The sequence below is a fragment of the Chiloscyllium punctatum genome, chromosome 4, assembly GCF_047496795.1.
Source record: "Chiloscyllium punctatum isolate Juve2018m chromosome 4, sChiPun1.3, whole genome shotgun sequence".
Lineage (NCBI taxonomy): Eukaryota > Metazoa > Chordata > Chondrichthyes > Orectolobiformes > Hemiscylliidae > Chiloscyllium > Chiloscyllium punctatum.
In genome coordinates this window covers 124228687-124243475 of record NC_092742.1, presented here as the reverse complement: position 1 = coordinate 124243475, position 14789 = coordinate 124228687, and the positions used below count along the sequence as shown (strand labels likewise).

Here is a 14789-nt window from a genome sequence, read left to right as displayed (position 1 = left end):
ACAATATTTGTGAATTGGGGAGGGGGAGTGATGAGGAGGGGCCCGACTCCAAAACTGCTATTTCTACATCAGTGACATCACCCAACTCCACCCTCGTCTCAGCTCATTTACTGAAATACTCGTCCAGCCCTGTGTTATCTCCAGACTTCGTTATCTAAACACACTCCTGGCCAGCCTCCCACATTCAACTTACATATAATCTCAAGAATATCTAAAAATCTACTGCCCAAGTGCTCACTTGTATTAAAACTTGTTGATTCATCAAAAGGTTCCTATTTACTAGCAACAATTTAAAATTTTCTCCCTTGATGTAATTCCTGGCTGTGAACATCCCTGTCTCCCTGCATCACACAACCTGTGAGACCTCGACAACTCATTTTCTTTCAGACTCCCAAAGATGCATTTATGCATTGCTTCACTGGTCTGGCTGTTTCGACAGTTGCCAAGGCAACACGGTCTGGAATTCGCACCCTGACCCTCTCAGACCTGCTTTCCTCCTTTAAGATATTCCTGAAAACCTGCCTATTTGGCAATACTTTTGATCACCTGACCTAATATCCTCATCTGTGGCCTTATGTCAGAAATTCTCAATTTCTGTGAAATTATAAAAATGATAAAAATACAAACTGTTGTTGATTTGCACACACATTGTCAACTCTTCACTGTCGCTGAGTGAATAATCTGTAACATCTCTTACCCAAGAACACTGTGGGAGCACCTTCACCACACGAACTGCAGCTGTACAAGGAAGTCAAACATCACCCTCTCCACAGGCAATGGGGCTTTGGCATCGATCACTGGTGTCTGTGGAGGGAAAAACACATAGTTGATATTTCAGGGAGTGCTAAATGCATTACAGGAAATGAAAATGTTGCAGAATTTGATCGTCAGAAATGGAAGGAAAATGCACTCTTTTGTTGAAAAAAAAGAATTATTCACTGGCAAAGATGCTGTGGAAAATTTAGTCCGTTTAGAGAGTAGCACATTGTCAGGGGTTGGGCAGCAGAGGAGAATTATCTTACAAAAGGTTTGTGAAAGTAACAGTAAAACACTGAACAAGCCAAACACTCTGTGTCCAAAGACTTTAACTCCCCTTCCCGCTCCACCAAGGACATGCAGGTCCTGGGCCGCCTCCACCACCAAATCCCAGGCATCTGATGCCTGGTGGAAGAACGCCTCATCTTCTGTGTTCGGATCCTCCAACCGCATGGGATCAATCTGGATTTCAGCAGTTTCCTCATTTCCACTCCCCCCACCTTATCCCAGATCCAGCGTTCCAACTTGGCATTGCCCTTTTGACTTGTCCTACGTTTCCATCTTCCTTCCCACCGATCGGCTGCTGCCTGACCTGCTGTGCTTTTCCAGCATTACACTCTTTGACACTGAAAACATACTGACTCTGACACTTTGTGTAACTCCTGCCCTATCATTCCCTGCCAGGGAACGCTGCGCATGCGTCCCCCTGCAGCTTGCCCCTCTCAAAGTTGGCGGCCACACACGTGTCCCGTGGATCATTGCCCCCAATGAACATGGCGGCTCTCACTCACGCCATTCACCATTTGAAGTATTTTCCAGTTGTCCTGGGATTTTTAAATTTATGTTTTCCGATGTGCATTAAGTTCTGTAAAACGTCTCAGCCCATTCCATTAAATTTTCCTTCTCTTCCTGGAAAATACGCCTTTCCTTCAACGTGCCCTGCACCTTCACACATTTCCAATGCCTTGGTCACAACAGCACTGCGCCACCAGTGAAGCTTATCACGTGGTTGAATATAGCCACGCAGAGAACACGCGAACTTCGCACAGAGAGTTGCCTGAGGCGGGAATAGAACCCGGGATTTTGGAGCTGTAATGGAAGCAGGGCTAACCACTATGGCACCGTGCTGTCCATCTGGAGCTGTGTCCTCTGCAGCTCTAATCATGGAGGGATGTATGTGGGGAACAGCTTACAACGGTTAGAGGCTAACCTTAGTTTAACAAACCCATGTCCTAGCACACACCAGGCCTCGTTCTCACAGCCTGTCATTATACACTATCTATGGTTAGCCACTAACAGTCTCCATTAACAGCTAATCACCCTCCCAGCCAGATTGTTATCCACTCCTTTATCCAACCGTTCTTCTCGCTCTATCCCCACCTATCCTTTATTCCTTACATCCTCCTTTAAACCCTACCTTCTGCACATAAACCAACATTTTTTCTCTCAGTATCAGTTCTGAGGAAGGGACACCCGATCTGAAACTTTAACTCTGATTTCTCTTCACAGATGCTGCCAGACCTGTTGAGCGTTTCCTGGTTGTTGTTTCGGATTTACAGCATCTGTAGTTCTTTTAGTTCTAATTTACCGGGACTTTGTAATTCAGGTCCAACAGCCTCTGTCCCAGTCTCTCCCACTCCGACCCAGTGACACTGCGCCTGCACAGCTCATGGACATGTGTCTTCTTGCTGGCCACACCCCTCATTCACTCCCATTGGCTGCAGGACCACACGGATTCTCCCCATTAGTCTGGAGCTGCCGTCAATCAAGCCGGCCCCCATTGTGAGAGGAGTTGTGGGCTCCTCCCTCTCTCTGCCCTGGGATAAGCTTCATCATTCACAGTGAATGGGGCAGTATCACAGAACACAGGGGCTGGGGGCTATTCGGCCCATTGAGGCTGTACTCTTCTTCTGGAGATACTGAAAATATGTCCCAATTCCCCTCCTATTTGCACACAGCTCCCCAAATCTTTCCTTAAAAAGTAAAATTCCATGTCTGTTTGAGAATACCTGCTGACTCTGTGTCGTTCCGACTATTCCAAATGTTCAGAACTTACTGAGTAAAATAATGTTCACGTTTTCATTTTGTATTATTTGCCAATTACTTGTAAGTAGTTACTAATAATTGTGACAGTGTTAATAATTCCTCTTTCTTTGCAAATTCAATATCTTGGAATCAAATCTGCACCAGGTCGAAATAACAGCTTCACCTTCTCAGCTCCAAGGACAATTATCTGTGCTTCAGCTTGCTCTCCACAAAAGAGGAACGCATCTTAGTTTATTAACATCATAGAGATATACAGCACAGAAACAGATCTTCGGTTCTATTCGTCCATGCCAATTAGAAATCCTAAACTACTGGAGTCCCATTTGTCAGCTATTGGCCTGTATCCATCAAAACCCTTCGTGTTCACGTACCCAATCGAATGCCTTTTAAATGTTGTGATTTTATCAGCCCCCACTACTTCATCTGGTAGCTCATCCCATCCACACACTACACTCAGCTTGAAAACATTGCCCCTTTGATCCCATTTAAATCTTTGCGCACTCAACCAAGTGCTCTAATTTTGGACCCACCTAACCTCAGGAAAGAGAATCCCGGCTGCTCATCTTATCCACACGCTGGCAATGTTATAAATCTCCATGAAATCACCTCTCAGTCATTGAGGGGTGGCACGGTGGCACAGTGGTTAGCACTGCTGCTTCACAACACCAGAGACCCGGGTTCAATTCCTGCCTTGGGCGACTGTCTGTGTGGAGTTTGCACATTCTCCCCGTGTCTGCGTGGGTTTCCTCCGGGTGCTCTGGTTTCCTCCCACAGTCCAAAGATGTGCAGGCCAGGTGGATTGGCCACGCTAAATTGCCCGTAGTGTTAGGTAAGGGGTAAATGTAGGGGTATGGGTGGGTTGCGATTCAGTGGGGCGGAGTGGACTTGTTGGGCCGAAGGGCCTGTTTCCACACTGTAAGTAATCTAATGATTCTCCAGAGAAAATAGCCTCAGCCTCTCCCTGTAGCCCAAATCCTCCAATCCTGGCAACGTTTTTGTCAATCTTGTCTGAACCTTTTCAAATTTCACAGCATCTTTCCCAGAATAGGGGAATTCAAACTGAAAACAGAATTCGAGAAGTGGCTTAATAAATGTCTTTTAAATGTTGTAATTGTACTAGCCCCCACAACTTCGTTTGGCAGCTCACTCCAAATATGCACTGCCCTCAAACTGTCCAGCTCTGGCCAAGTCCTTGACAACGTTTTCACACAGAGGGGGGTACGTGTATGGAATGAGCTACCAGAGGAAGTGGTGGAGGCCATTACGATTGCAACATTTAAAAGGCATCTTCATGTGTATATGAATAGGAAGAATATGGGCCGGGTGCTGACAGGTGGGACGAGATTGCATTGGGATATCTGATCAGCATGTACTGGTTGGACCGACGGGTCTCTGTTTCTGCGCTGTCCATCTATGACTCTTTGACCTTCCAGCCAATTCCGTATCCAAACAGCTAGTTCCGGCAGAATTCTATGGTACTGAACCTGCTAACCAGTGTGTTATGTGAAACTTTGTGTCTTTCTCAATTCCATGTGACTGATTTCAATGCACAAAGCCATGCTGACTCTCTCTCATCATTTCTTGCCTTTCCAATGACTTGTAAATCCTGTCCCTGAGAATCCCTTCCAACAACCTCTCTGCCACTGACTTCAGGCTCACCGGTCTATAGTTCCCTGGCTTTTCCTTCCCACCTTTCGCAAATAATGGCACCCATCTTCCAGCACCACACCTGTGGCGATCGATGATACAAATATCGCAGCGTGGGGCCTAGCAAAAGCTTCCCTAGTTACCCACAAAGTTCTGGGATATACCTGATTAAATTCCAGGGATTTATCCACCTTTATGCATTTTAAGACATCCAGTACCTCCTCTTCTGTAATATATACACTTGCCAAGTTATCACTATTTTTTTCTCCAACATCTCTAACTTTCAGTATCCCCTTTCAGTAAAAACTGACATGAAATAATTACAGAATCTCTCCCACCTCCTGCTGTTCAATAGACAGTCTTGTTGATCTTTGAGGCTCGCTATTCTCTGCCTAGTTATTCTTTTGTCTTTAGTGTATTTGTAGAATCTCTTTGAATTCTCCTTAAACCTATTTCCCTAAGCTATCTCATGTCCCCTTTTCTGCCTCCTGGTTTCCCGAGAGTATACTCCTACTGCCCTTATAGTCCTCTAGGGACTCACTCAAATCCAGTGGTCTGTACCTGCTATATCCTTCCTTCATTTTCTTGATCAGAGCCTCAATTTCTCAGGTCATGCAGCATTCTCGACGCTTCCCAGCCTTGGCCTTAACGGGAACATATTATCTGCGTACTCTCATTGCTGCAGGCCTATGGAGGCAATGGCAGATGAGGACAGAGAAACAATCATTATCAGTAAAGAGGTAGTGTTGGGAAAGCTAACAATTCATCCTTCTCTCTATAATTCCTCTCTAGCCTCAGAACTACCACTATCTCTGGTATCAAAAACATCTCAATCAATGCAACATCCTCCAATCTCTAATCTCCTCCAGTCTCAACACCCTCCCTATCTCTAATCTTGTCCACCCTCACAAATCTCTGTAAAGTACCTTTCTTTAATTCCAACCTTCAGGATAACCCACTTTTATTTCAGATTCCTGAACCCTGACCTCCACAATGTCCCACTTAACATCTGTCACATTTTCCTGCAACAAAAAAACATTAATCAATTCCGTATCATCTATTCTAATATCACCTTCTCTGACCTGGTTTCTATTTTGGCTTGTCATATTTCTAGATTATGCATCTGTGGTCTACATGACAGAAAAAGGTGTTGTGGTCCATCAGGTTTTTGCTGTAAAGAAATCTCCCAGCTAACTATTTTAATTCCATTTTCCAGCACTGAGCCCAGAGACCAGTCAGCCTTGGCAATGCAAGTGTGTTCCTAAATACATCTGAAATGCCATCGGGATTTCTGTCTCTCACTCACTTCCAGACAGTGAGGTTTAATGCAACTGTTGCTCTATGATATCACCCACAGGAACACAGTGCAGCTGGGTCTGTGCATACCAGATATCGCCCACACATTGGGAAGGATGGCAGGGTCCCTGAGAGGGGGCACAGGAGATTTACTAGGATGGTTCAAGGAATGAGGGATTTTAGTTGCACAATTTGTGGGGATTTTTTAAACATTCACTACTCATGTGACATGTGTGTTGCTAATACACATCAAGAATAACCATCCACAATTAATAGACTGTCCTTTTCAACCTATCCCCTTGCCTGCGCTGTGGTAACCTTCAGGTTAACCACCACCAGACATCTCTCTCTAATGAGAGTGTAGTCCTATGGTCTGGGAGGACAATGCTGACTTGATCTTTCACACAGTGATGCCACTGTCCCTTGGGGGTGGGGAAAGGGAATGCTGAAGGTGGTGGATGGGAAACCACTCAGGTACAGTGCTTTACCCTGGAGGATGTTCACTTTCTTTAATATTGTTGGGTGGGGGGGGGGGGGTGCACTGATGCAGGCAAGTGGAGAATGTTCCAACACAACCCTGATGTGTACCTTATAGAGAGCAAACATTGTGGAATCAGGGGTTTGGAAAAACTGAGAGTATTCTCCTTGTAGCAAAGGAAATTGTGGGGAGCTGTGACAGAGCGGTTTACAAAAGTTACACATTATAATAATAAACCTTACACCCGTCAGCTCATTATACAAGGATTACAGGACACATGTTGAAGATTTGGGAAGATCTATTGTAGGATGGTTTGTTTCAAAGAAGAACTTTTATGCAGCAAATGGCATTGATCTGGAACACAATACTCTCACACAAAATGAATATCCAGGTCCTGATGTATTGAGTAATTCTGTCAGTTTGGCATTACAATGACTGAGATTACCATCTGAATATCTGCCTGGAATACAAGTTGATAAAATCCGTCACTGTCAGTTCAAGTTTAAAACTCATACAATCCCCTCCTCCCGGCCCAGGAGGACTGTACACATTACCCCTGGTGGAGGTCAGCAGGCAATTCAGGGGCAAATCTGTGTGGGTTTTTATGAGTTTCCACCTTGGGACTTCATGTGACTGAACATGGGACAGAATGATCCAAGATTTAGTGAGATATGGAGAGCAGGATTTCCTTCCTTTTCTTTCTTCCATGCTGCCGCTGTGCCTCATCAATAAGACATGGGGTGTGAAAGGCTCATGCAGCTCGATGGGCAAGTTGTCTCCATTCAGACCAATGGGCAGCAAGCTCCTCCCAGTCATTAAACAGAGTATCCCTGAAAAGATAGTAACTGAGCATGCTTCCCACTGCCCAGTGCTCCCAGTAAATATTTCGAATAACGAGGGGGAAAAGTCAAGACAAGGCATAACAGGAATGTTCCAAGAGAACTATAAACAGTTTACAGAGAGATATTCACAGGAAAAGTGGGCAACAAGTTGGCAAATGGAGTATAACTTGGGATAAACTGTAGAAAGCTGCACCAGAAAGGGACCGGGGGAAAAATGAGCAGGAAACACAAAGCTAGCACACAGTTACACCATGGAATCAGGAAGCGGAATGGAATGTTGTTCCTTATTTCAAGGAGTTTGCAACATATGAGTTTGGAATGTATACCTTAGGGCAACTAAACAAATGGCGAATGAGACCACAACTGGAGGAACGTGAAAAGATTTGGTCACTTTAGTTAGCGAAATAGAGCAGTTGATTGGAGGCATTTCAGAGAAGATCCTTTGGGATGATCCCTGTTTTGAAGGGATTATCCTGTAAGCAAAGGCTGAACAAGTTGGGAATCTACTCACTGGACTTTGGAAGAATGAGAGGAGATCTCTTTGAAACATACAGGATTCTGTCGAGGTTTGACAGGGTAAATATGGAGAGGATGTGTCCTATTACGGGTGAGTCTTGAACCAGATTCTGTGTCTGTTGCGGAATCAAGGGTTCTGTTTCAGATTTGTCAATTTAAAGGCAACACCGACATAGGTTAGGGTTTCAGTAGCAATGAAGCTGGGGTGAGAAGGAGATAAGCAACGTTTTAGAGATTGGAATTCCTGGTGTTTGTGATTGTGTAGATGTCTGATCAGAAGGTCACCTTGGGGTCAGATATGAGAGCAATATTGTGAAAAATGTAGTTCTGCCTCAGACACTTCCCAGTGAGAGGGAGGGACACAGCAGTAAGGAAAATGTATTTGGAATAACAACTGGGGGGCAATGGGTTTAACAATTGAAGTGTTACATTGGAGTGAATTGCAGCTAATCGAAGCATGGTAAGCAGTTTGATAACTGAGTAACAGTGGAGTAATGGAGATGGATGAAGGGGAGGGAGAGCTGGACATTGTCAGTGTACATGTGAAACCTAACACAGTGCTTTTGGGCGATGTTACCTCCTGGCAGTATGTAGGTGTGAAACAGGACGGATCAAGGAAAAATCGTGGAGAGACACCAAATACAAGGAATTCAGAAAGGAAAGGGAGAGTGGAGATGGAGCAGGATTTTCCAATGACGGTGAGGTCAAATATCAGTTTTTAGCATAATGGGAGAGAAGGACGTAACCAGAAAAGACAGACAGATCATGGAACAATATCTGTGAATTGGCAAGGGGAGAGGGGGTTGCCGTGACAAACAGGAGGATGAGAGAGAGATTTGGAACGTCCATGATTTAGCTACACTAGGGTAAATGTTCAAGATGACCTTTAATAATGCTTGATAAGGGACTCTAGGAAATGCAAGTTTAGGACTAAAATGAGGAGCATCCTTGTGATGCAGAATGGCTCGGTGGGCTAGTGGAGAGGGAGTGAAGAAACCGAGGCAGCTGATCGGATTATCTCAATGTTATTGACAGAGAAGCTCCATGTGCTCCTCACTCTTGTTGTAGGAGGGGAGGATGGAGGAGACAGGATAATGGACATTGTTTTCAAAATAATTTTTAAAAACCTGTGATAAAATAAGTGAACAAACCTGTCGTATTTATCATTTATCAAGAATATTAAAATATACAACTGAAGTTCAGGTTTGTATCCCAAATTGGTAGAGGGTTGCTCTGAAGTCAAGAAAAATAAAGAAACTGGAATGAAGAATCTACTGTTTGCCATGGAACCATTAGGGATGTTCTTTCTGCCATTGACAATGTCCTTGAGGGAAAGAAACCAGACAGTAGGCCAACAAATCACTCATTGTATTAATCACTGCACAGTCTCAACAAAGGACGGCACGCTGGCACAGTGGTTAGCATTGCTGCCTCACAGTGCCAGAGACCCAGGTTCAATTCTCGCCTCAGGCGACTGACTGTGTGGAGTTTGCACATTCTCCCCGTGTCTGCGTTGGTTTCTTCCGGGTGCTCCAGTTTCCTCCCAAAGTCCAAAAATGTGCAGGTTAGGTGAACTGGCCATGCTAAATTGTCCGCAGTGTTAGGTGAAGGGGTAAATGTAGGGGAATGGGTCTGGATGGGTTGTGCTTCGGCGGGTTGGTGTGGACTTGTTGGGCCGAAGGGCCTATTTCCACACTAAGTAATCTAATCTAATCTAAAAGGAATGAAACTGGATGGACCACATTACATCTACCAATGCACCAGCAAATACAACCACAAAATCAGCCCTCTTGTCCCTGCTACTTCTGCCTCACTCTGGGCCAACAACAGCAGTAGAACTGTAATCCAGCCCAATCTGAAATCTCATGGCCTGATATCCCCCACTCAACCATTAACATCAAGCCAGGGGAATCAACCCTGGTTCAATAGTGAATGCAGGAGGGCATGCCAGCAGTACCAAAAATGAGGTGCCAACCTGGTGCAGCTACAAGCAGCACAAACAACACCAAATAGAACTAAGTGATTCCATAAACAATGGATTAGATCGGAGTTCTGCCACACCTAGTCAGGAATGATGATGGACAATTACAGCATCACAGATATCCCCACCCTTACTGATGGAGGGGTCTCCCACATCCATTCCACAGATAAGAGGACAGCATTTGCAGCAATTTTCAGCCAGCAGTGCCAAGTGGATGAGCCTTCTCCATTGGTCCCTGACATCACAGATATGAATCGAAATGGTTTAAAACTCATGTCAAATCAGATCAAGAAATGGATAAGTAGTGTAAAGGCTATGGGGCCTGCCAATATTCTGGCAATAGTACTGATGGCTGTGCTTCAGAACTTGCTGCCCACCAAGGCAAGTACTGCTCCAGCACCTACCGACTGTGTGGAACATTGCTCAGGGATGTTCCAACACAAAAACACAGGGCAGATCCAACTCAGCCAATTCCCCTCCATCAGTCCACACTCGCTCAGCAGTGAAGTGATGGAAGGCTGATGCACCTACTCAGCAATAACCTGCTCAGCGATGCCCAGTTTGGGTTCTGCCAGGGCCACTCAGTTCTTGAGCTTGTTACAGACTTGATTCACAAATTAACAAACAGCTGAATGAGGTGAGGATGACAGGCCAGACCCCCTCCAAGTCCACTATTTCGACCTCAGTGATATCACCTGACCTCATCACAGTCTCAGCTCATTTGCTGAAACTCTCATTCATTCCTTTTGTTAACTCCAGATTTCATTATCTAAACCCACTCCTGGGCAACATCCCACATTCACCCTCCCAATAATCTCAAGAATATTGAAAACTCTACTGCCGAAGTGCTCACTTGTACCAAAACTTGCTGATCAATCAAAAGACTCCCATTTATAAGCAACAACAACTTACTTTCGCACCTTTGAATTAATTCCTGGCTGTAATCATTCCTATCTCCCTGCACCACACACCCTTTCATATCTCAATAACTCATTTTAGTTCAGACTCTCAATGATGTGTTTATTTTTGAGTTCACCTGTGTGACTGTTTCTATAGACTCCAAGGGAACATGGTCTGGAATCCCCACTCTAACCCTCTAAGATCTACTTTATTCCTTTAAGGCATTCTTGAAAAACTGCTTATTTGGCAATGGTTGTGACCACTGGACACAATATTCTCCATCTGTAGCCTTCTGTCAAAAGTTCTCAATAATATTTTTGTGAAATTAAAACCATGATGATTTGTACAGATATCTTCTACTCTTCAATATCACTGAGTGAATAATCTGCAATGTCTCTTACCCAACCACCTTCACCATACAAACTGCAGCAGTACAAGGAAGTCAAACATCACTCTGTCCACAGGCAACAAGGCTTTAGCATTGTTCACTGGTTTCTGTGGAGGAGAAATACACAGTTGATGTTTCAGGGAGTGCAATATGAATTACAGGGAATGAAAATGGTGCTGAATTTGACTGTCAGAAATTGAAGGAAAATGCATTCGCTTATTGGAAAAAAGAATTTTTGACTGTCGAAGATATTGTGGAAAAAATAACCTGATAATGGAACAGCATATGGTCAGGACCCAGGCAGCAGTGGACAATTCATTTACATTCCTGAAGAAGGGCTTATGCCCGAAACGTCGATTCTCTTGCTCCTCGGATGCTGCCTGGCCTGCTGGGTTTTTCCAGCTCTACATTTTTCAATTCATTTACAAAACAGCTGTGAAAGTAATAGTAAAATACTATACAGAGCAAAAATACACCCATGAGAGACTGAGGAAGCTAGATAATGAACAAGTGGACATCAGAGAACCCAGAGGTGAACCAGAGCAGAGTTCACTTTTATGATCCCACAGTCAAAGACGTCTAGCACAGAAACAGACTTTTTCGGTCCAACCTATGCCAAGCAGATATCCTAACCTAATCTAATCTATCTAACTTAAATCCTATCTGCCACTCCTCAGCCCATTGGCCCATCTGATCAATATCCCACTGTACTCTGAGATAACCTTCTTCATTGTCCACAATACCTCCAATTTTGGTGTCACCTGCAAACTTACTAACTAAACGGCCTCTATTCATATCCAAATCATTTAAATGAATGACGAAACAAATCCAGAAAAAAAATACATTTCTCTGGGTTTGAATGTGCTCTGTGTAAATCCTGCCCTATGACTCTTTTTACCAGGGAAGGCTGTACTCACATCCCTCTGAACTTTGCCCCCGACAAAGCTGGCGGCCGCTCACGTGTCCAGTGAATCATTGCCCCGAATAAAGATGGCGGCGCTCACTCGGGCCGATTACTCAACGAGGCATATTCCCGTTTGCTGCAAAACGGAACTGTAAGTTTCAAATTTGTATTTTCCGATGTGTACCAAATGATTGTAAAACCTCTCAGACCATACCAACACCATTTCCCTCCCGCTTCCTGCTGTTTATTTCTTTCCTTGCCAACAGCACTGCGCACATATATCCCCAACATCCGCGCCCACCGCGAGGATGATCACGTGGTATAGTCTAGTCCCGCCCTCACTCACTGATTGGTCCAACTACCCCGCCAGGTCCTCCAGCTCCGCCCCTGCCTTTCCATTGGTCCGCCGCTGACATCAATCACTTCTTCGGTCCAACCTGCCGATGACAACCAGATATCCTAACCTAATCTATCTGAATTAAATCCTATCTGCCTGTCCTCAGCCCATTGTCCACCGCAAAGATCAATATCCCATTGTATTCTGAGATAACCTTCTTCATTGTCCACAATACCAACTGTTGGCTGGAACTTCCGCACTGCTTCGTGGCTTTTGTTGCTGTTTCTCAGTTACAAGAGTGAGGGACAAAGTTAAAAATCACACAACCACCTGATGAAGGACCAGCAAAGTAATGCTTCCAAATAAACCTGTTGGACTATAACCTGGTGTTCTGTGAATTTTAATTTTGTCCATCCTAATCCAACACCAGCACCTCCAAGTCACGAGTGAGGGAGGAATGCAAAATATTAGAACAAAAGATCTTGGAATAGGAGCAGGCCGTCCTGCCCTACTGTGGGATATAGGTAAATTAATGTTACTTCTGCAATTCTGCAATTCCATCTTACAAAGTAAAATGAACTCACACCAGTGTGTAATTGTTTTAGCCAAGAGCTGAGTCAACAAGAATGGAAACGATGTGGAGGAAATATATAATTGTTTTTGTATTAGCTAAAACTGTATGTCAGAAGGTAGACATTATGGGCAAGTAGATAAGATGTTGTGAGGGGATGAAGTTAAGCTAGATACGCCTGTACAAACAGTAGATATAAACATGTGCTTCCCACTTTTACAAAAACACAGGAACAAACCCCAATTAAAAGGGTCATAGGGATCAGAACGGCCTCGGGAAAGGCACAGATGAAGGGGGTAGATAATGATGAAGAAAGAATATGCCTAACAATGACCTATAGCAGGGTAAGGTCAAACAGCCTTGTGAGACCAGAAATAAGCATTTTCTCACAGACGAGGCCAGATAAGGCAAGAGGTAAACAGGGGTAATGGGGGCCGGTCTTAGGGAAGTGGACGATGTAAGCAGGGGAGGGAGCAGTGTAAAACAATAGACATCAAATCATATAAATGTTATGTATGAATTGAACTTAGTGTGTGTATGTCTGCTGCCTTTTTAGACACTGGACAGCACACCCACTTGCAAGTGTAAAATAAATGGCACTACTGATCCAGATCTTGTCTCGGACTGAAATTATTGAAGTGAGTGGGCTTTGTTTCTCACAATTGGGGGCTGTCCGGGATTTTCTTCCATCACCGGGGGGAGTGGCTGGCCTTGGACACTGGGAAGACGCGTCCCGTTCCCCATTGAGGAGCGGTCTCGTGTCCTGTTTTGGTCTGCTCCCTTGGGGACTGGTACGAATCCCACAAGAGAGACATCTGAATCAGACAGTGATAGGAGCTCAATAGACAATACGGCACAAAGGGGCCAGGCAACTCTGTGCACAGACCAAGGTAAGAAACCTGACTTTTAAGTATTGCCTTGGTGGCCGGGATTGAGTTTTAGTAGTTAATAAGGGACTAACGAAGGAACTCAATATGGGTTGTGCCGTGGGTAAGGAAAAAGCCTCCGGGAAAACAAAAGAAGGAAAAAGCAATGGAATTGGAGGCGGGGTCCCTTACAACATACCTCCAGAAAGTCCTTTGGGGAGGATGTTGTGGAATTGGCAAAATAATACTTGTACAGGGGAAAAAGATGATTAAATATTGTTGCTTCATATGGACTAAGGAATCCATTCTTTGTCCCGCCTCTTTTGGCCAAAATTCAGGTCGGACAAAGACTGGGTTTGTAAATATCTGAATTTATTTGTCAATGAGTGAGAGAGAGAGAGAGAGAGAGAGAGAGAGAGAGAGAATGAAGAGAGCTGTACAGCTGGTCGAAAGTTTAACCCTTTGTGATTTGGTTTGAATGCACATTTGTTTGTTGGTGATTGAATGTTTGCATTTTATTCCCTGGAGCTTGAGTTCCGGGACTGTTTTGAATCTGATTCTTATTATGGAAACTTAACATGATTTATTTTAAGGTTAAGGATTCTATAGAGATTATGAAAAAAAAAAGAATGATAACTCCTGTTCTTCTTACAGGTCATGACTGCCTTACTATCAGTTTCTAACTAATCTCTTTTATCTTTACATGAAAGCGATTTATGGAGGACAGTTGAAGTTTCAGTTCAACATTAGATTGTAGTAAAAACAAGATCCTATGGTTAATATCTGTGACCTTGGATTCGGCCATTGTTCATGCATTAGAAGTTTTTTTTTAAACTTGAATAGACAAATAATTTTAAGGCAGCTCTGATTATTTCAAGACCAATAGTATTGTAATTGAGCAATGATTGGTCAGCACTACTTTAGAAAACTAATTTTGGATTTAAATTAAGGGACTAAAACTGGGTGATAACAGTGGATTTCAAAATTGAGAACTGTATGCATTTTACATTTTGAATATTAAATACTGAATAAATGAATGTAAATATATAAATATATTTACAAGTTTGGAACAGGCTTTAAAGTTAGTCAAGCATGAATTGATGAATTGGTGTTTGAAGTTATGGGGAGCTAGAAATATTGCAATATTTCATTCAAAAAAAAAGAAAAAGGGGAAGAACGTAATGACTTATCCCCTTCGGGAGGTACCAATAGGGGACAAAGAGATTGGGTTTGTAAGTGTCCCCCTCAGCAGTGGGGAGGT

The 14789-nt window shown here is 43.8% G+C and overlaps 1 long non-coding RNA gene across 3 annotated transcripts in view; it reads right to left on the bottom strand.

Annotated features, from left to right (window-relative positions):
* LOC140475965 (uncharacterized) overlaps positions 1 to 12033 on the bottom strand; it is a 38956-nt gene extending 26923 nt beyond the window's left edge. Inside the window, exons 1-2 of one of the 3 annotated variants that reach the window (XR_011960383.1) lie at positions 11768 to 12033; positions 698 to 804 (exon numbers count right to left, since the gene is read on the bottom strand). This is a non-coding gene — a long non-coding RNA (uncharacterized lncRNA). Of the gene's footprint in view, positions 1 to 697; positions 805 to 2277; positions 2394 to 11767 lie in introns of those variants that run through there. The other 2 variants (XR_011960382.1, XR_011960384.1) reach the window with 2 other exon arrangements.
* Positions 12034 to 14789: the final 2756 nt, after the last annotated feature.